Below are 23194 nucleotides of genomic sequence, written 5' to 3' on the forward strand. Positions count from 1 at the left end.
GCCCTCAGCTTGCTCTCAGTTTTTAAGAGTCTCTTATGCTTTGGCTCTCTCCCACTGGTCTCATTTCTTTAAAACCTCCTTTCTTCGCCCTTAAGCCCTTCTTTTCCTCACCCTCCTGCGCTTCCTCTTTCTCTTCACCCTTGCGCACATCAGCACTGTTTTGTGTAGGGTTTTGGTTGCACTCAGCTCTCAGGAGGCATGAGGAGAGCTGGGTGTGCAGGACCGCCTTCAAGGATGAGCGAGGCGGTTGCCCGTCTCCGTCCGCCGCCCTCCTCTTGGAGAGGCCCAGTTCATAGGGGTGATCCTCGTGGCCCAGCTCCGTGCATGACTCATGGCTCTGAGGGGGCCAACTGGATGATCTCTGCCTTGACACCCTTCACACTTGTGTCCGAAGTTGCTTCCTCAGGGGGAAAGGGAGCGAGGGAGGAAAGCTATCACGTGTGACACTAGTTCCCATCTCATTTGCTGGCCTGGCCAGGAGGCCCCCTGGGAGCCACAGAGGAATGCATGGCTGTTTGGTGAGCACTGCCTCTCCCTGCCACACAGGTTTCAGTAGATGAGGAAAAAGGAAAAAGAAAATCTTCTCTCGGATGCAGCAATGTTCACACGATGAGAGTGGCTCTTGACATGAATATTTTAAGGCCAACAGAATCTTAGAGCAAAGCAAGATATAAGATGAAAGATATTATTTTGTTTGAATTCAAATGTGCCAGAGCAAAGGTAGCCACTGGTATACCCCCTACCTCATCCTTCTGATTGCTCAAAAGACAGCTAAGCACAGCCCATAGGAGCCTCCCACCCTACAGAGCTGAGATTGGGGTACTGGATGAGGCTTGGGGGATGCTCCCTAAGTGAGATGCCCCATCTGCGGCCATAGACCCAAGAGGATGTGCCTTGAATCATCAGGTAGCTCCCAACACCCCACATGAGACAGGGGGCAGGAACCGTAAGACAGGAGGGCGAGCTGGGTGGAGGGGGCAAGTGTGTGTAGGGGGTCGGGCTGGGGAACTGGGGGGGTTGGTGGGGGGCTCCCTGATGCAGGCCGGATGTGGCCCAGGAGTAAGTGGGCACGATGGGGGAAGACTTCCTACCTGGTGACTTAGAAAGGGAATTAACTGGCAGAGGTTTGGTGCAGCCCTTTCCTGGAAGCCTCTTGCACATGCCGTGTAGTTGCAGGGTGTGCAACTCTGAGACCAGACAGACCAGAGAGTGACCCCTTTGACTCCCACCTGGCTCACCTGCCTTAGGAGTTCGGAGGCAAGGGCTATGTTGTCTTCTCTTAGGATTTATTTTTTACATGCCTTATATTGTGGCCCTTACTGTAGAAAATGCCAAGACAGGGGCACTTGGGTGGCTCAGTCAGTGGAGCATTGGACTCTTGATTTTGGCTCAGGTCATGACCTCATGGTTCATGAGTTTGAACCCCTGTCAGGCTCTTGGCTGACAGTGTGGAGCCTGCTTGGGATTCTCTCTCTGTCTCTCTCTCTCTCTTTCCCATTCCCTTCTTGTGTGCTCTCTCTCTCTCTCTGAAAATAAATAAATAACTGAAAAAAATACTAAGACAGAAAAATAATAGAGTATTTTCTTTAATTCCTGTTTAACTACAGAAGGAGAGAATTTAGCTCAGCAGCTAATTTTGTTGATGAAAATTTCTAAAGATACTTTAAAAATTTTAAATGAAGAATCTGTCTCACTGATCTAGATTTTTTTTTTTCTCTTAAAGAGAAATTGACTTCATCCCAGTTAATATCACTGGCACCCTCCTTCCCTCCCTTCCCTCCATGCTGCCTCCTTCAGGGAAAGCTCACTGTTTGGAACAGATACTGGGTTTCAACTCTCAGTGGAAGGTGGGTTTAGTGGGCAACATGTCACAGCAGGAGAATACAGGTGTCAGTCAGAGGTGCTTGAAATTAAGCCCTGGTTCTGCCCACGATAAGGGTAAATGACTCGTTTGCTTCCTTTGTGCTTTCAATTTCTCATCTCTTTCAAGGGACTAGGATCCCCACAAAGCACTTAGCACAATCTCTGATCTCCGTGGCACAGTTAGTATGAAACAAATAGAAACTAATGTTGCTTTATTTGGGGGTAGAGCTGGGGCTTCAGGGCTTCTGGAAACTGTTGACCTCTTCATCTTTGCAGAATAATTGTTTTAGAACTTATCTGGGTCACAGTCTCTTTGGAGAGGTTGATGAATGCTCCTGGTGCCTTTCCCCAGAAAAAGGAAATATGCAGATTATGCAAAATTTTGCATGCTTTTATTGATTGCTTACTGTAGCTCAGTGGTCCTCAAGCCGTTCCGCTACGAATATCTTTTTTTAATGTCAGTGTGTTTTGCTTTTTACTCTCCTCCCCCAACCTGATAGTAGTCGCACTTTTCATCTCGTTGATGGAGAAAAGTATCTGATGATACGCAGCAGAATTCCGTAGTGCTTTTAAGAGATTTTGCATTTTGTTAATCACAACAGCTCAACCCGGATTTGAAAGGAAAAGTTGTAAATATATCTATGGGCTGCATGATTGATTCCATCTGCATTCAGTGCTTAGTGCCCATGTGGATCCCTCCATTGTTGGAAACTTCTCCAGGCAGGTTTATGGAATCAAAGGCTGCAAGGAAATCAAAGGACCGTTCAATCCAGCTCCATTATTTTGCATAACACGGAGGTCAAAGGAGGGAAGCCAACTTTTTCAGAATCACACAGCCGGATGGTATCTGGGAGGAGACAGAAGCCCAGGGTCCCCACAGCCTAACAGCTACCTGAAGCAGACTCTCGCTGGCAGTTCTGAGTTGGTGAAGTCTTCCTTCTGTACCAGCCAGTGGGCACCGGTCTGTAGGGAGTGAATTGGGAAATGAAACGCGGTAAGTGACTGCAGTCTGAAAGCTAGGGTGACTGTGTGATTTATCTTCCAAACTGGGACACATCTGAGAGAGAAAGGGAGCACTATTAATAATTATTTCGGGGCAATAGGTATAAACCAAGACTATTCTGGGCAAGGCAGGACATAAGGTCACCCTGCTGACAGCCCACCTCAGCTTACCAAGGGTCAGTTTCAGAGTACTTTAAAGGCCATTCAGCAATCGGGATGATTTGCTGGAAGGAATTTGGGCCAAGCATCCGACCAGCTTTGATCGGAAAGCTTTGACCAGCTTTGACTTCTGGAAACTCCCTGGGGATTGCTGGAGACCCTGGAGATTTTTCAGCTCCCTGTTTCCCAACCCCAATGCAGCAGCACTTGCCACTCTTCATTCTTTCCCATGAGAAGCAGCTCCTTCCCAATCCCTCTATGGGGGAACTGTAGGCATCTGTAAGGCAGCTTGGACAATTGTATCTTCAGACCTTGTCAGCATCGTAAGGAGCCCGGTATCCTGGAGAGGGTTTGGTTCCGGATGCTCTGCTGGATAACCTCAAACAATCCCTCCTACTCTCTCTAATTCCCATATCTGTGACATTAGAGGTGGGAGTAATTCACTGGGTGGCCAGAGTGGGTTCTGTTCGTCACAGACTTCTAAGCTCCAAGGTAGGGAACAGAAAAATGGGATCCAAGCAGGGGCAACTAAATACTTTCACCTAAAAGTGACATGTGCCATTTGCACCTCACTGGCCCCAGCCAGTCACGTGGTCACGCCTAAACTGAAGGAGGCAGAGAAGAGTGGTCTTACCGCGGAGAATCAGAATATTCACTCACAAATGCTGCCATGACTCCTTCACCCTCAAAGTTTTCTAGTTTGATGTTTGCAGTGAAACAACAATTTTCTCTCCTTTCTCCTGCAAAAAAAGGAAATCTAATCAAGAAGTACACAATAGAAAATGGGTAGGATTGAAATTGATTTGGTTGAAATGAGAGGTGGTGACTTTACCCTTTTGTGGCAACATCCTCACTATAGATGACCTAAGGTCTTGGGGATGCAGGGCAGACCAGTCAAGTGGGTCTTTAAAATTTTCTAGACAAGGAAACACAAGAGCAGTGCGAGAGGATGGAATGGTGTGTGTGTGTGTGTGTGTGTGTGTGTGTGTGTGTGAGTTATCTATTGTTACATAAAAATTACCCTAGAAGTTAGTGGTTTCAAATAATACACAGTGTCTTATAGTTTTTGTGGCTCAGGAGCCTGGGCATGGCTTAGCTGGGTCTTCTGCTTCTCGGTTTCCAACAAACTACAGTGGAGGTGTTGACCAGACTACTGTCCTCTTGAGATCAACCTGGGTAGGTTCTCTTCCAAGGTCTCTCGGTGATTGTTGACAGGATTCGGTCTCTCGCGAGCTATCGGACTAAGAACCTCAGTTCCTTGCCCCATATCTCTTTCCATCAGAACAAGCAGGTGAAAAAAGCCACAGAGAGAGAGAGAGAGAGAGAGTATATGAGCAAAATGGAAGTCAGTCTTCAGCCACCTAAGGACAGAAATGACCTCCTATCACCTTCTCTCTCTTCTACTGGTTAGAAATCACTAGGTCCAGCCTACACTCATGGCGTGTGGATGACACAAGGGTGTGGGGATCATTGGGATCCAGGTTAGAAGCTGTTTACTACAGAAGGATTTGGGAGACGTTGAGGAAGCTGATGGGGTGTGTGTTATGGGGATGAAGAAGGAGCGAATGATGCCTTCAGAGCTTTAGTTTGAAGAAAGATGACGGTGGTGCCATTATTTGAAAGGGGCGTGTCAGAAGAGGAGATGGAGGCACTGAGTCAGGCTTGGGATAGTGATCGCCAGCCTGTGCATGAATCAGTCCGGGTCCCTGGACACCCAGAAACCCTGTCGAAAGGATCTCTTGACCACTAGCTGGGTACCTGCACCCATCCTGTGCACCTGTCCCTTTGTCCTCTCTCTTCCTTAGAGCTTGAGTGGCTGAAGCAACACAGGGGGAGGTTCACAGCAAGCAGAGGGGATTGAAGTGGATTTAACACTCCAGGCTTTTCCATGGACGTTATCAGGCTCCGACTCCCCCTTGCACATCCCCCCATTTGCTGTTAGAACGAAGGAACCAAAGAGGCTACAGGGCCAGACCCTGCATGAGGCTTTAAGAGAAAAGGAAAAAGGCACAGGATTGTGCACATGCAAGCCTGCCTGGCTCGGTTTTCTTTGAGAAATATGGCAAGTGGCTGATTTAACATTGTTTTCCATGTGTGTGTAAATTTCCTAAAAGGTTGACCTAAATGAGTTCTTACCAAGATCTGATAGCCCAGGACAATGGAATAATCCTTTTTAATAGGATTACAGGCTGTGCTAAAAGAGACTGACAGCTTTTAGGCTCAACATTGTAATACGTGCTCAAAGAGAGCACCGGAAAACGAAGACAGAAAACAGGTTTCCTGTGTTGTTTTACACTCCCTGAACTACTAATATCTCTAACTCACAGTATCCTTGGCCGCTCAATCTGAGCACATCTGGGATCCCCTTCCGGCATTTTCTCTAACTAGTTCGGAGTCCTTAGGCTTCTCCGGACCTCTGTGAACTACAGGAAATGTTGAGGACGGTACCAGTCACAGGGGCCAGATTTATGCAAGTTCTCCTTCTCTTCAAGGTCACTTCCTATCTCCATCATTTTGGGTTCTTTGTTCCAGGGGTCGGCCCCGACGCTGGAAATCTCCAGATGAGGCACCGGGTGTTGGATGTGGGCTCTGCATGGGGGTGGTGACACTGGACATGGGTGGTCACTGCTGTGAAGTTTCCCTACATGGTGATCAGTGTAGAACAGTATAGAACATGGTCTGCATTTGGGGAAGGGCCCCCTCTGAGTGTTTCATTTACATTTGAGAGAGAGGCAGGCAGCCACACGGAGAGCCTAATCTGAATATTAAAGGAGATTCCTTCTAGGATGTGTTCTGTAAATGGGAAAGCCAATCAAGAAAAAAAAAATTAGATTCCATCCTCACAAAGGCAGGTGAGACCAGTGTCAGAGCAACCGTAAACGTTAATTAAGAACATATTCTGCAAAAGCGACACTTAGTGCACCAAAATGCCTTAAGTCAGCACGTTAAAGGCAATAAAGCTAATTTGAAAATACATTCGCTGAGTGATAACGAGTGAATGAAAAAAATATTTTGTCAAAATTTCATTCAATTAAAGAAACCCAAAGAGGCTACCTCATTAATCGCCAGTTTGAATGTTCTGTATATCAACTATGTATGCATTTAAAAATTTTTTTAATCTTTAATCAAGTATTTTTTGCGTCTAACAATTCTATGAAGATGCAATCTACTGGTCTGAAGATTTTTCTTTTCTTCTCTTTTCTTTTCTTTTGTTTATTTATTTTTTTGCATATGGACCTCACTCATGTTAAAAAAGTTTTCTCATTCACCATTGGCTGGGCACACACTTTGGGTTTTCCCTGCATCGTCCTGAGGATGGCCCACACACCGCTTTGCCCACCACAACTCAAGATGGAAAGTGGATATTTGGAAGAAGCCTGAATGAGGTTATAAGAGGAATCTGAGGTTGGGGGTTGGGCAGAGTTTGGGAGCCATGTCAACTAATTACCCAACAAGCTTTTATTAAGCCCTTGCTTTGTGCACAGCACCCTGGGAGATACAGAAGAAGCTTGAAGTAGTATGTCTGCCTCAACTGGCTTTTAGGGAAAACAATGTCTGTGAGCAACAAATCCCATCCTGGCAGGAAATGCAAAAGATAAGGAGGTTTAAAGAGTCTTAAAAAAAAGGAGATGTGGGTCTGGGCTCTGTAGTCAGAGCATGTGCCAAAGACTCAAGTGCCCTGAGCATAACTATTCTGTACCTGGAATCGTGCTCTTCCCTCATCATCAAGGGAAATGCCCTCTGGGCTTTTGTTCTGCCCACCAAATTCATCCAGTACCTCAGGGGCTCCTCTGGCATTTTCTCCAAGTTTGTTCCTTGATCTTGAAGCCAAAAGAGAGGTCCCACTTCTCGGAACTCCAAGAGTTTTACTTTAGTTAGTAATGAATCATTTGTATTACATTTCACTGGGGAAGGTGGGCAAAAACGAGCCAAGCTTTTTTTGAAAATCTCTCATTTCATCTTTAAAATAACCTCGGGAAAAGGTACAATCATCATCATATACGTATCACATACCCAGATGCCCGTTTTAACCCTGCAGTCCTCATCTTCCCCTTGGTATAGGCTTGGTCGATTCACATCTTGGACCGCAAGTGGTTAAACTTGTGGAGGGCAGTGGGAATGGCTGGTCTCATAGAGCACGTCCACTACTTTGCACAAGATCGATACTCCCGCTTGTCTGCCAGATCCACAGAGGATAACACCAACCACACGTCCACAGTCTCTGCATTTGTCCTGATCAGTGCCTTCCCTGCTTCCATTGTTCAAATGAGGTCCCCAACCGCCTCTTCTTACCAACCTCCCCAGTCTCAGCTGGAAAGGCAATCTGACGGGGGAGAAGGACACTTACTGAGGCTGGAGCTCCGTGTACGATTGACCTTCACTCTGATTAGTGCATAGAGCTGATATGATGAGTCCAATGTTATATACCTTTTAGAATTCCAAATTCAAATCCAACAAATATTTACTGAGCACCAGAGACAGATTAAAAGAGAGGGTGAGGGGAGTGGCTGGGTGGCTCAGTCAGTTTAGCGTCTGACTCTTGATTTCAGCTCAGGTCATGATCTCACGATTGTGGGATTGAGATCCATGTTGGGCTCTGCGCTGAGCATGAAGCCTGCTTGGGATTCTCTCTCTCTCTCTCTCTCTCTCTCTCTCTGCCCTACCCTGCTCTCCACCTCTCAAAAATAAATAAACATTAAAAAAAAGAGAGAGGGCAAGAAAAATGACAAAGAGGATTCTGTGACTTCCTGGAGGGTAGGGGGGTGGCAAACATCACATCAGAAGGCTCTTGAAGGCCGATTTAGCATCCAGACCTGTGCTTCCTGAGCTCCAGAATGTGCTGCCTGGGAGCTGTTGGTGTGAATGCTGATATGGGTTGGCTGTGCTTCTCATTCAGCCGACCTGAGCTTCTTCTTGTCCAGGAGGTACATTTGGGCACATTTGAGAGGTGGCTTGTCTGCAGTCACTGGTCAGATGACATCCCGTGGCACTGGAGGGATCGAATTCCAAGTCTTGGCCTCCTTGGGGCTGTGCCCAGACAGTGAAGCTCTCACTATGGAATGTGACCCTGACCCCATTAAGGACCAGAAGGGTGAACCCAAGAGTTCTGATGTGGATGAAGACCATCTTCATTGTTGCCGTCCTCCCTCGGATTCCATGGCTCTCCAGGCCAACAGCTAGGTCTTCTGCACATCCGTTGTTGGTTTGTTTTGGCTCTTTCTTCAACCGTCATCTTTGACACTTTGGTTTCTGTCTCATTTCTAAACCAGTCTCTCCTTCCCCCAAGGTTAACTTGGACTCCTATTTGGAAGAGCCCCTCTGCTCTTCTAACCATGTTTGCTTGTACTTCTGCTCCCGACTCCAAAAGTCAGACTCTGACTCTGGCTTCAGATTTTGTGCTTTGGGAAAGAGCCCTCTTTACTAAAGCCAGCACTCCTGTCCCAGCCCAGCTGCGGCCCCTGTAATTACTGCCTCTTTCTAAATAGCCCATCCCGGGTGTCCTCATGCCTCTGTGAGCCAGGCCATTCTTCCCGCCAGCCCCGCTCCAGCCAAGTCTGCTTTGTCCTTGAACTTTTTTTGCTTGGGTCATCAAGAAAGGAACCTTCCCTGCATTTTAATCCTCTAAGACAAGTTTGCAAGGATGCTGCCGAGCTCCTTCTCAGTGATGATTTATGCATGGCGAGTGGAAAAGCATGCTGTTTTCATTCCTTTTAAAACCAAGTAATGACCTAGGGGGAGAACATTATATCTATATCTGTACCTGTTCCCTTCTCTGTATCTGTGTCTCTTTCTTTGTCTGAATCTGTATATCTACGTGTATGTTTGTATGTGTAGGAGTACAATGCGTGGATTTAGTAGTCCAGCCCAGCCTTGCCATACCATTGTCTATTATTTATATTTGACCTACTAGAATTTGACACTTATTTGCAATGCAAAGATGCAAAGTTGTAGCGTGTCCTTTAAGAAATATCTGTGTAAATATAGGCCCACCCCTTCAAGCAAAATAAAAATAATGGTGTTTGTCTTTGTGTTATGGAGATGCAGATATTCAAATCATCTCAGGCTAATGCCCCCTGGGAGAATAAAAAGAACCACTAACCAAATGACATTGGACAAATCCCCTAAACCCTCAGAGCCTTAGATTCTTCAACAGGAAAAAAAAATCAAAGATTTAGATTAGCTGATCTCTAAGGGAAAGCCTACCTAATCTATGATCAAAAGGCTTTTGGGGATGCCTGGGTGGCTCAGTGGGTTAAGCCTGACTTCGGCTCAGGTCTTGCTCTCACATTTCGGTGAGTTCGAGCCCCGAGTCGGGCTCTGTGCTGACAGCTCAGAGCTTGGAACCTGCTTCAGATTCTGTGTCTCCCTCTCTCTCTACCTCTCTCCTGCTTGCATGTTCTCTCTCTCTCTCTCTCTCAAAAACAGACATTAAAAAAAGAGAAGCTTTTGATTTTAACTAGTGTCATTTAATGAATAATTTTTACTGCAAATCTGGTCTTCCAGATTCTTCTTATGAAATGACAAGAACAGGGCCCTTCCTGGTCTGGGTTGTGTATCAGTCAAGGCTGTAGTCAGGAAACTCATGCCAGGTAGTTCAGCTGAAGGAATCTGATGCAAGGGACCAGTTACAAAGCATTGGAAACACTGCAAAGCCAAGTGGGGTGGTGAGGAAACCCGAAAGTGAGCACCAAGCAGGGACTCCCTGACATCCCCACGCTGTAGGGACAATGGGGAGAGGTGGTTTTGTCAGAACACAAGATCCGGAGCATCTAGGAGACTATGGGACAGGGGACAGAGGGACACACTGGCCAGAGCTGGAACCACGTTGGGACACAGCTATTGTCACAATGTCCCCTGAAGCAGAAAGACAGAGAGAAGCAGAAACAGTGTGGCTTGATTTGACCTCTTGTCTGCCAACTGCTTCTGGAAGCTAATGGAAGCCAGAAGGCAAGGGAGTCTGGGAGACACTTTTTGCGGGGACCTCTACCCCTGTAATACAGGGCAGGCAAGGAAGGGGCAGGGGCAAGTCTGAGGACAAGCAAGCCACTGACTGGACAGGTGAGCTGGGAGGCACTCTTTAAAGAATTTGGGATCCCCAACCTGGCCTGGCTCTTCAGGGACCTGGCTGCCTGAGGCAGGAGCTCAGACATGGAAAGATGCTTCTTAGGCCTTTTCAACCCCCATCACCTCACGTTTGGATTGATCTAGTAAACAACCTCTCCGTTCTCAGTGACAACAAGTTTGTGAGTTTCCTAATTAGCAACTACAATTTCTTATCATCTACCATGTGCTAAGCAGTCTATAGACAAGAACTCCTTCTTTCCTCTGACTACTCAGCGGGGAAGATATAAACACACATATTTTACAGATGAGAAAACTGAGGTCAGTGAGACAGGGCAATGTACCCAAGGGCCACAGCTGGATGGGTAGAAGGTAGGATTGAACCCAGGGCATTCCAGCTCTAAAGCTCCCTGTCCAAGAGGGGCAAGGCCAAGTCCAGTGGAGCTCACTGTTCCTTAAGGAATATCGATTTGATTTCTGGAAGTAAGAGCTTTGAAATGCTAGGAAGCAGTAGCAAGAACAAACACTTGGGGAAGGAATCAGCCCCGGGGCTCTAACCTTCCGAGAAGCGTCTCCCTGGAGGGCAGCACCCCTCCCTGACGCCCCTCCAAACCTGGGGGTGCTCCAAGCTTCTAATTCTTCCTGGCAGCTTGTTGGGCTTATGCGTTTCTTAGCCCCTATAACCGGACTTCTTTATTTACAGAATCACACTCGGATGGTAAATGTGGCTGTGGAAAATAGGATATTACAGATGCGATTTGGAAGAAGTTGCTGAATCAGGCCATTAAAGCCAAGAGTAAAAATGAAGAGGGGGAGATAAGTGGATGGTTCCCTCCCCCTCGAAGAGAAAGAAGGTTGGCGGCGATGGCAGTGAAGAGTGGGAGTGTCGAGCGGATGAAGGTGGGGAAGGGCCGGGATGGAATGGAATAATGCTGAGTGATAGATGCTCACACCCACATGAATCCCAGCAGCTGGTGGTCTAGGAGGTAAAGGCAAAAAGCAAACGGACAGCTGTCTAGAATCTGGAGCACCCACGGTTTATGGACTCATGCACCCCTCCCGCTACAAGAAAACGTTGCTTGGATGAGGATAAAAGGGATATAGATTAAGGCTGACCTGGAAGAAGCTTCCAGGAATATTCAGGAATACTTGGGAAACATTTTGGAATCAGGGTTCCACACTGCTAAGTAGGGTCCCCATAAGCAGGGTTCCTTGCCTCTCTGATTCTTTTCTAACTTGATTAATGGTGTTAATAATACTGATCTTCTATGGTGGAGGTTGATGATGGAGTGAATTCCCTGACACACAATTGCTCTATTAATTGGAACAAACGGTACAGGTGTTACTTCTGAAAATGTCTCCCCCGCAGCCCTCAAACTGCTTCTCACAGTGGTGTCCAGAGGGTGGGAGGTGACATACCTCTAGCATGGGTCTCATGCTAGTCAGACCCAAACTGACCTCTGACACATTTTACAAGGGGTGTGGCTGAGCGAGAGGATGTGTGGGGGACTTGTCCCCTGATGTGGTGGCAAGCCCAGCAGCAGGTGGGGGCAAAGGGGTCAAGGGCATGAAGGACCACGTATGGTAGATGCTGTGAGTTGGAGTGGTGAGCTTGGCAGGATTAAACGATCTGTGCAGCCACATAGTGCATAATTATTACCAATGCTTGGCTATTTGGGTATTTTAGACAACCGAAGGAAGACTTATGAATCAATTAAGCAACCCAACCATTGGGTGGGTTACCTTGTGAAGTAGTGAGTTCCCCGCCATTTGAGGAATGCAAACTGAGCCTGAATATTCTGGAAGAGATACTTGTCTATAGCCCTGAGATGTCTAGATGGGGTTAGAGACCTCTCATAATCATAAGTTACTGGTTTTTGTTGTTTTTTTTCTGACTCTTCTCCATGAGGATCCACCTTGGAGGGTAGGAAGTGATCCAGGTAAAAAAAGGCATAGGGATGTGAGAGGGGGCTGGGTTGGTTCGATACAAGCAGTGTGGAGCTTTCATTTGAGGCAGTGTAGTGACAGTGGCATCCCAGGCTGCTGGGACTCATGCTAAGAGCTTTTCCAGCCCTCCGATGTAATATCCACCCAACCTACGCCACTTCAAATCGCTTTTGAATCTATCACAGCTTCTCCTTTACAAATATCTCGGAGAATAAAGTGAGCAGACAGTAATATTCCCATCTAACAAGTGAGCAACTCAGAGCAGAAAAATGTACTACTTGAAATTGGAGGTTGAGCCTGGCTGGGGTCTGAGGAGGCCCATTATTCCAAACTTCTCATTTTACAGATGAGAAAACTGAGGCCCAGGGAAGCAGAACCAACTGCGGTTGGTGCCAGGGTCAGGGCCTGGTCACTCCTTGGTTCCGTAGTGCACGGGATCCCCCAGTTTCATCGCTGTGCGTTGGCAGGAATGATCTACTATGGTCTCTCTGAAGCAGGCAGATCAAAGAGAGACCATGGATCCTCTTTCCTGGCCTGATGTCCATTCCTGAGCCTTTGTGGGAAAATGTTCCCGCTAAATGGAGGATTTCGGGAGCCCAGTGGAATCTGAAGCTTGATGGAGGAGAAGCCACAGAAGACAGGGTTGGCCACCAGCCCAGTTGACCATGCTTTCCTGTGCTTTGTGAGAGGGTAGGAAAGCCACCCATGTGCCCCCGGCCATCAGGTGATGGTTGGAGTGGCCGAACAGGTGGCTGGCAGTGGGGACAGCAGCCGGCTGAGGACCACCGCCATGCTGCCCAGGGTTATCAGTGTAATTACATCAAGAACAGGTTTTCTATTTGGCAAAGGAGCACAAGGATGGGGTTCCTGGGTGGCTCAGTGGGTTGAGCATCTGACTCTTGATTTTGGCTCAGGTCATGATCTCACGGCTAGTGGGTTCAAGCCCCGTGTTGGGCTCTGTGCTGACAGAGATTCTCTGCTTGAGAATTCTCTCTCTCTCTTTCTCTGCCTGTCCCTCGCTCACAGTTTCCCTCTCCCACACCCTCTCAAAATAATACATAAATTTTAATAAAGAAAAAGAAAAAGGGACACCTGGGCGAGAAGGTGAGTTAAGCATCTGACTTTGGTTCAAGTCATGATCTCATGGTTGTGAGTTCGATCTCTGTGTTGGGTGAACAAGAGCCCTGCTTCTTTCTCCCTCTCTTTTTTCCTCACTCACTTGGGCCCCCCCCCCCCCGTCTGTGTATCTCTCTAAAAAAGAAATAAAAAAGAAAAGGGAAAGAAAAAGAAAAAAAAAGGAAAGAAATAGAACTAAAATTCTGGGAATAGGAGGTGATTCCCACCTGAACAATGGCCATTCTGGTGGTACCTGTCACTCTTGGAACGGCTGGTGTGTTGGAACGGCTGTCCCTGTGGGCCCCGACTGGCAGATGGGCCCGGAGGCCTCCCCTCCGCTGACCCCAGGACTGGACACAGCAAGGTCAGTTTCCTTTACTCCCTTTCCGGCCTGATCAGACAGAGAGACAGGGGCGGCGAGAGGACAGGGTATTCTATATTCCAGGGGAAATTGGCAGGATGGTAAACCCAGGAACCCCAAGAAATGCACCCTTCAGGACGGAGGAGGCAGTATTTCTACCTGGAGACGGTGCTATGAAGGAGAGAAAAGACGTTATCCACAACAGAGTTTATATTTATATTATATATACACCATTCTTTCTTTCTTCCCAGGATGAACAAGTAGCATCAGCAAGATGACCTGGGCCCCGAGTGAGCGTCTGGGGTGCTCCCAGGAAGGCACGTAGGGAAGCACAAGGGTGTGGGGCAGAGAAAGCCCGGCATGTGTCCCTGCTGTGTTCGTGTCAGGTGACACACGGAGGGAAGGTGGAAGGAGGCTGGGGTGGGGGGACGCCAAGGACCGGTTGCCGTCTCCCTTGAAAGAACTAAGGGCAGCTACGAGAAATGAGCTGGCGACCTGGATTTGAATGTGACCTCTGTCACTCACTCACACAATAGCCTGGGGCTTCAACTCTTTGAATCCTGGTGGGTTCACCTTTACAGCTCAATAATGCAGTTCTTTTTGTTTGTTTGTTTTTTAACATCTACTGGAGAGACAGAGAGAAAGCACACAAGTTGGGGAGGGATAGAGAGAGGGAGACAGAGGATCCAAAGCAGGTTCTGTCAGCACAGAACCTGACTGGGGGCTTGAACTCACCAACCATGAGATCATGACCTGAGTCAAAATCAAGAATCAGACGCTCAACAGGCTGAGCCACCCAGGAACCACCTCCCACCCCCCAACTTAAATTTTTTTTCTTTAACATTTATTTATTTATTTTCTTTTGAGAGAGAGAGAGAGAAACACCGTTCTACTAGCTGTGTTATAAAGCAGCTTTCAGGATTAAATTATATTTAACATGCAAAATGCTTTTCAGCACATGCGCCTAGTTTAAGTGTTTTTATACGTATTATAAAAATAAAACTGGGTTATCAGTTTCCTTCTACCAATTGAATGCAACACAAGTCAGTGAACTTCAACGTGTAAGGACCCAACACGAACAAATCATTGTGTTAGCTTCCTTCAGTGAAACATGCCAGTTGGAAAAAGTTGGAAGGACTTGGTGCTTCTCTTAAGAGGCTTAATATTTAGGGCGTGGGGATGGGGGATAGAGACACGTTCATGTTCACAGCTGACCATAACACCGGGCTGATGGTGGCTGTCGGTGGGAGAGCCACATGCACAGGAAGTATGGGAGTGTTAAGAAAGGGCTGAATCCTGGCTGGCAGGATGAGGAAAACTGGATGGACAGGATGTTATCTGAACCGGCTTTGAAGGCAGGGGGAAGGGTGGAGGGCATCATTCTTTAGGGCCATGGCCGGTGTGGGGTTCTTCTGGGGATGCCAGAAGGAAGGAAGGAAGTACCATTTCTGGGCTCTCTAGCCCCACATCAGCAACTCGGTGGCATCTTCTCTGCAGCCGTCCCGACCAAATATAACCATAGAGGGCACCGTCATTCTCCTCAGGCACTGTGAGCACTTGAGACTTGACCTTGGTATAAGGGATTACAGCTGAATCCTTCAGACCTGGGTTTTGCATCCTGTCTCTGCCTTCTGTGGACTGACCCTGGGACTTAGTTTTCCCTCCTGTCACACATACGTCGAAGTGCTGCTGTAGTGAATAATACAAAAAACACAACCAGGCAAATTTTAAACAGTGGTGCATACATGTTACTTCCCTTTGGGAAGACACAAATGAGGGTGTGAGACTCTACATTATACTGAACCAGCAGTGGAGCATGGAGCTAGGCTTTGTTATTATCAGGAAGGACGGTTCCTTGCTGTTTTTGTTTGTTTGTTTAATGTTTATTTATTTTTGAGAGACAGAGAGAGAGAGAGAGAGAGAGAGGAGTGGAGGAGGAGCAGAAAGAGAGGGAGACACAGACGCTGAAGCAGGCTCCAGTCTCCAAGCTGTCAGCCCAGAGCCCGACACGGGCCTTGAACTCACGAACCGTGAGATCATGACCTGAGCCAAAGTCAGATGCTCAACCCACTGAGCCACCCAGATGCCCCTGTGTTGGAGGTTCTACCTCTCAGTTTATAGACAAGCTGTTTGGAAGGTGCAATTATTTGCAAAATTAATTTTGAGCACTTGTACTCATTGCCAAGGACAATAAAAATAGGGAGGTCTTTTTCCCCCCTCTTGTGATGTTTTGGGGGCAGTTTGCAATGGATGAGCATTTTATTTAAAAAGGGAGCAGTTACTTTTCTCTCATCCACAAACTCTGCCTAGGTAGCAAAAAGTAACTCCAGTCTGATGTGCAAACGCTGCAGATACCTTGCTCTAGAATTCCACACACATCACGTTCAGCTCATGAAATTTCCTCACCAGATCTGAATGAGGGAACAGAGACGATCTCAAACTGGCTCTTGGATCCTGTCCAAGCTATTTCAAGTATTCGTTATGACATAATATGAGTGGGGTGTTTTATTCCCCGAGGGCTCGAAGGAGGGAAATTCCTGACCATATAATTACATCCTGACCTCCTGAAATTTCCCTCTGCCCTTGCACTTTGCATGGATAATGCTATTCTCTCCTCCTGACTGGGAGCCTTGTGCAGGACAGAAGGGAAAAGTAGATTTGTTTTCATTTCATCCACCTACCCCAGGGCCAATGTGGCAGGCTTCCTACTCCAATGGCAGTCCTCTCTACCTTGAGAGGACTGAGGGCATCTTCTGTGTGTCTGATGTTAGGTGCGCTCTGAACTTGGTGAGTTATAATGGACCTTACGTGCCCTGAAACCCAGGCTCCAAATCAGGACTCAAATTGCACATGTTGAAAGCACCACTTTGTCCAGATGTAACGATTATGATTTCTGGAGTCAAGTATGGATTGGGCTGGAAAAAGAGAGAATTCAGGTAGATAAAGGGTTAGCTCCACTTGTGTTTGACTGAATACATCTTGTTCTTAAAATAACAGCACAGTTGGATTTGAATTGTTTTCTTTTTTTTTTTTTATGTTTGGTTTTGTTTACATTGGTGGTGCTTTTTTTTTCAAGTAGTGTTTTCAAAGGATAATTTATGTCTGTAATCACATTCTTAACAAAACTGGCTAATCACCCAATTAAAACACACATTTCAAAAATAGGTAAAGTGAAAAATAGGTTGTTTTCATTTCTACCTTAGATTGTTTCAGTGAATACCAACCATGACCTCTTTCCTTCAGATGAAAGATTCCCCAGAAACCTAGGAAGCACAGACTAAATGCACCCCAGCCGTGGTTTCAGAGTTCACTGCTTTTTGAATACCAGGGGACTCTGTCTTTTTGTTTCCTGGATACTGTTCTTAAGTTTGTAATATGTTTACAAATATAAGATATTTTAAGAATAAAGTTGTACTCCTAAAGTAAGCCTTTAATATGCCTTATTTTCCATTCCTTGCCTCTCTTCTCCAATCAGATTCCCCTCAGTAGAGGAAACTACTATGGTCAGTTTAAAGGTTATCCTTCTAGACTTTTTTAACATACAAACATTAAATCTGTTGTGTATGTGTGTTTCAGCTGTACATCATGCATTTTTCATTTAATGATATATGTAGGAGTTCTTTTCATGACAAAGCATATAAGGCTTACTTCTTTAAAAACAAACAAACTGGGGGGCCTGGGTGGCTCAGTCGGTTAAGCGTCCGACTTCGGCTCAGGTCATGATCTCATGGTTCGTGAGTTTGAGCCCCGCGTCGGGCTCTGTGCTGACAGCTCAGAGCCTGGAGCCTGCTTCAGATTCTGTGTCTCCCTCTCTCTCTCTGCCCCTTCCCTGCTCATGCTGTGTCTCTCTCTGTCTCAAAAATAAACATTAAAAAAAATTAAAAAAACAAACAAACAAACAAACAAGGAAGCATCCCCTCCTCAAAAAAAAATCAAAACCAGTATATTGAGTTCTATGGTATAAATAGACCATATTATCAAGTTATTTTCTTACTGACGGACATTTATGATGTTTTAAACTTTTTCCTACTGTAATTATGCAGTGAAAATCCTTGTCTGTGCCATTTTGCATCAGTGACAAAATGCTGCATCTTTTTCTAGGGTAGGCACCTAGAAGTGAAATTCCTGAGTTGAAGGAGATGCATATTTTAAATTTTAATAGAAGCTGCCAAACTTATCTCTAAAAATGTGGTACCAATTCATACTCCCATCAACAGTATTTGAGGACCTGTTTCTGCACACCTGAGCCAGAGCTTGTCATTATTACTATTTTAATATTTTATAAACTGATGGGTGAATGCGAGATCTCCTTGTTTTTTTAATCTATCTTTTAATTTGGTTACTAATAAAATTGAGCAGCTTTGCAATTGCCAAGATCTCCTGAAGCTGAACTTTTAAATTATATTCTGTTTTGATAAACGAGCTCATGACCATAGTATAAAAATAAATAGTGCTAAAAGGGTTAAAATAAAAAAGAGCACATCAGCCCTCTTGTTTCTTTTGTTTGTTAGTTTGTTTGTTTCTGTTGTTTTCCTCCCAGAAGACAAAGCCTTTCAAACTTTATGATTGTTTCTGCTGGGTTTCCCCCCCATATTTCTAAATAAAGTGCATGCATTGCTGTCCTTTGATTTTCCATTTTTATTTATTATCTGAAAGATTTCCGAGGCAAACATGCCAAGTTTTCTGGACTAAATTCATTCTCCCTTTCTTGCTTAGCAACAGACCCTTATATAGTAGGGGGTGATGTTTTCAGCTAAAAAGCAATGTTTTCCTGCTTCCCTTTGCATGGTAATCATTTAAAGGGAAAAGCTTTAAAGGGAACTCGCTCTGGGGCGCCTGGATGCCTCAGTCAGTTAAGCATCCAGCTCTTGACTTTGGCTCAGGCCATGATCTCATGGTTGGTAGGTTCCAGTCCTTCATTGGGCCGTGTGCCGTCGGTGCAGAGCCTGCTTGGGATTCTCTCTCTGCCCCCACCCTTCCACCCCACCGCTCGTACATTTTTTCTTTTTCTCAAAATAAATGAATAAACTTCAAATTAAAAAAATTACATATATACATATAGATAGATAGATAGATAGATAGATAGTATAAAGGGAACTAGATCTGGGCATGTAGGTGAATTTTGGCTTTCTCCTTTTTCTCCTTCTTCCTGCTTGGAACACAGATGTAATGGCTGGTGCTTAAGTATTTATCTTGTGACCATGAAACACCCAGGAAGACTGAATTGTCACCCTAAAGATGAAGAGCAGAAAAACATAAGAAACCTGAGCCTTCGCTTTCCATGGCACTCCGCTGACCACCTAACTTAACTTTGGCTTCCGTAAACTCTGCTAGTCAGTTTTTGTTTTTCCACTTGCATTTTGATGTCATGTATTATGCTTACATTTAAGGATGTTCTCTACTTTCATGGAAAATGGAGATTTTAGTCCCATCTCATTTTCTTCATGTATTTTTTATGGTTACTTTCAAGTGACTAAAAGGCAAAAATGCCTTTTCTTCACTCCTTAAAAGTAGAATTTTGGTATTTTTGAAAAGTTTGTATGCATATTATAAATTGCTTTCTATAAAGCTTAGATCCTTTTTTAAAAAAAATTTTAATGTTTATTTATTTTTGAGAGAGAGAGCATGTATGAGCAGGGGAGGGGCAGAGAGAAAGGGAGAGAGAGCATTCCAAGTAGGATCTGCACTGTCAGCACAGAGCCTGGTGTGGGGGTTGATCTCAGGAACCATGAGATCATGACCTGAGCTGAGGTCAGACCCTTAACCAACTGAGACAGCCAGGTGCCCCTAGATCCTTCTTTTTTAAGTGTATGTATTTATTTTGAGAGAGAGAGAGAGAGAGAGAGAGAGAGGTTGAGAGAGGGAGAGGGAAAGACAGAGGGAGAGGGAGAATCCCAAGCATTGAATGACTCAGAGCTCCAACTCATAATTTATGAGATCACGACCTGAGTGGAAATCAAGAGCTGGTTGCTTAACCAACTGAGCCACCCAGGTGGCCCAAAGTTAGATCCTTTCACACTTCCAGCCAGGGGTGTATTAACACGCCTATCTTAATGCTATCAACATTAATATTATCATTTAAAAAAACATCTTCGAATCTGGTAAACTAAGTCTGCATCCTTTAAAAATTTTCTTTTATTATGGGCGCCTGGGTGGCTCAGTTGGTTAAGCGTCCGACTTTGGCTCAAGTCATGATCTCGCAGTCTGTGAGTTTGAACCCGGCATAGGGATCTGAGGTGCCAGCTCAGAGCCTGGAGCCTGCTTGGGATTCTGTGTCTCCCTCCCTCTCTCTGCCCCTCCCCCACTCACACTATGTCTGTTTGTCTGTCTCTCTCTCAAGAGTAAACATTAAAACATTTTTTCTTTTATTACTAGCAGGATTTAAACATTGAAAAAAAATCTCATTATAAGTCTTGTATTTCTTCTTTTGTGATTTTTATTTTTGTCTCATTTGTTCATTTTTTTTTTTACTTTCTATTTTTATCTTCCTTATTTTCTTATTGGTTTTTAAGAACCATTTACATATTAGTGTTATTAGTCTTTTTCTTATTCAAATTTCACAAATATTTCTCTTCAATTTCTTAGTTAGGTTTTCATTTTGCCCATTGTTATTTTTGGTGTGTACAAATTTACATGTTTTATAGAGTTACACTTATTTGTATTTCCTGTCTTTTCTTCTGTTGCTTTTTTGTTTGGGATATTTTTCACACTCAGAGAGCTTAAAGATATTTATCTATATCCTTTAATTGCCTTTGCATTTAATTCTTTAATTTACCTGGAGTTTATTTCAGTCTGTGTGTCTATTAAGATTTCATGTGTTTTTTAAATAGTTTAACATTTTTTGCTGCATGTTTCATTGACTAATAACACCTTTCTGTGTTGCCCCTTTGACGTTAACTTGTCACTCACTTTTGGACGATCCAGTCAATTTCACTGGACTGTCTCTAGGTTGTTTGATCCATGTCATGCTTACTAAATTACTACAGCTTTACAACATATTTTAGTATCTCTTAGGGCAAATGGATACCTCGTTCCTCTCCCCCCAATATAGCTATTTCTTTTCTGTTTTCCTAGGACACCTTAAAATCATTTTGGCAAATATTCAAAATATCGAAATGAAATTTTGATTCCTTGACTTTTGAAATTTCGATTTAGATATATTTAATCATTTATTTAATAATTTAATCTTATTCCTTACTTTTATGAAATATGAACATACTGGAAAAATTCTGTCCTCTCATCCAGGTGCATTGCGTACTCAATTTGTTTAATCTAACCCCTATTTTATAGCCTCTTTTATATAGGGATCTGGCACACCTTTTTAGCCCTTTCTTTTTGGTAGGTAGTTGGTATTTTTTGCTTACTCCTGTAAACGTAATTTTATTTCCATTATATCTTAAATTATTGTTGCCAGCATATAGGAAATCTGATTTTTGTTCACATTTTTCATATTTTTACATTGCATATGGCCATTGATGGAATGCTAATAAATTCTAAGAGCTTTTAAGTTGATTCTCCAGTGTTTGCGGGGTTATAATTAGATTTCAAATCTGGCTATCTTTTAGCTTGGGATAGGTTTATTAATTGTTCCTGAGCTGTATATCTGCATTTCTTTTGTGCTGCCATACTGTAGCAGAGGGCGGGGGCTGCTGGATGGCCTTCAGTGCGGCCCTCCTCAAGAAGAAGCTGGAATTCAGTGCTGAAGGAAGATTAAATGCTGGCAAGAGGCACAGGATGGGCCCATTCCAGGCAGAGAAAACAGGGTACGCAAAGACACAAACTCATGAAAAAGCCACATGTGTGGAGAAGATTGCCGGTAGTTTCCTACGGCTGGATATAGAAGCTCTGAATCAAATCCACACTCCTTAGTCAATACTATCTTTTCCCACCTTGTTCGCCCTTTTCATTCTGGCCCCATCTCGGCCCTTCTCAGCAGATGATCTGTGCACTGGCCACCGCATGCTCCTTGCCATTCGGATTGCCTTTGCTACTCACACACATGCCACAAACTCCTATTCACCCTACAGTGCCCTGCTCAGTAGTGTTCTGGGTCCCCGGTGAACCTGGAAATAAAGCAATGGTTAGTAATATCGTAATATCCTTTTAAAAACGTGAACATATCTCTCTTCCATTCTAGCCAGTGCGCAAAAACTATGTCCTATTTATCTTTCTATCTTCCAGCATCTAGCAAATGTCTGGCACACAAAGGGCAGAATTAAATCGAATTTGGACTTTTATAATTAGGAAAGATTGTTCAGTTGCCTGTTTTATGCACATGGTGTTTCTTTCCTTAATTCAGTTATCCCAATGGAAACCCACCATTTTTACACCACTTTTTGTTATTCGTCTCCAGCCTTCTTATCAGATTTGGGTTGTTTACATAGCATTTCCCGTTGTTTATCAGACCCTGGTTTCTGAAATGTTGGTTCTCGCTTGTAAGGTAAAAGGAGGCAGAAAAAGTTCTTATTATTTTTCTAAACATGAGAGAGATGAGACTCCTGTATTAGGAAGGCCGGAAAGGAAAAGTTAATGAAATGCCTGTCCCCAGCAGGGAGGGCAACTCATTATAGAGCACTAGGAAAAACCAAGGGCTTTCACTGTTTAAAAAAAATTGCTTTTAGGAAGGAATTCAGCTTTGTTCAAGGAACAAAAGTGAAGTCCACACACGAAATAAATAAAGGAAGGTGTTTTATTGGATATTGCTTTAAGAAGAGAAATTTCCAATCAGCTACACTTAAAAATCCTGCATTACCATATCTGCAAATTTGGGGAAAAAAGAAGCTGGAAGGTCTAACACTGAATCAAAGCCATATCTATCTCTGGCTATCTATCTATCTAATCTATCATCTATCATCTAAGATATATTATAGTATGTCTAATCTATCATCTATCTATCTATCATCATCATCATCATCTAAGATGTATTATAGGTATGCCTTATCTATCTATCTTTCTATCAATCATCTATCAATCATCATCATCTAAGATGTGTTATAGGTATGTCTAAATAAGACAACATAGACTGGTTCAAAATAAATTAAATTGAGTGGCCATCATCTCTACCCAGTGCCAGGAAACAGTTGGGCTGGATATTGGATTGAGCTTGACATCTGTTTTGGAGTTCAACCAGAGGGAGCTGGCTTAACCATGATGCTGGCTAATTCTCCCTCCTGAGAGGCAGGGCAGGCTGGAGAGGTGGCTGGCCCAGGAGGCTGCTGGCAGAGTGAGTTGGGTACCAAATGCACATGGAATGGAGACTGAGTGCAAAATCGTGTCCACTTGAGTCGCAGGTCAGAAACAATGACATGTGAGGGGCGTGTTGCACTAAGACATAGGGATCAGAGTTTCTCCAGGGACAGGGCCCAGGTGCCAACGCAGTCTTGAGGAACACAGGCTCTGGGGTATGAGGTCCAGCTCTGAATTAAAAGATGCTGGCTGATGTCTGGCTGATTGATGGTCATGCTCTTAATTCTCTGCCAGAACCTTGATGAAGACATTAAATCATATTGGCCCTTACAGACCCACTCTGAGGGGCATTATGTTGTTTAAACTAGATGATAGGTACTTCAGTTCACTGTGCATTGGGTGAGTGTTTACCCAGAAGCTTAACATTAAATTAAGCGAGCAAAAATAAAAGAAGGCAAGAAGTCCACTAATGTGGACTCACTTTCTTACCTATTTATA

The sequence above is a fragment of the Prionailurus bengalensis genome, chromosome B3, assembly GCF_016509475.1.
Source record: "Prionailurus bengalensis isolate Pbe53 chromosome B3, Fcat_Pben_1.1_paternal_pri, whole genome shotgun sequence".
Lineage (NCBI taxonomy): Eukaryota > Metazoa > Chordata > Mammalia > Carnivora > Felidae > Prionailurus > Prionailurus bengalensis.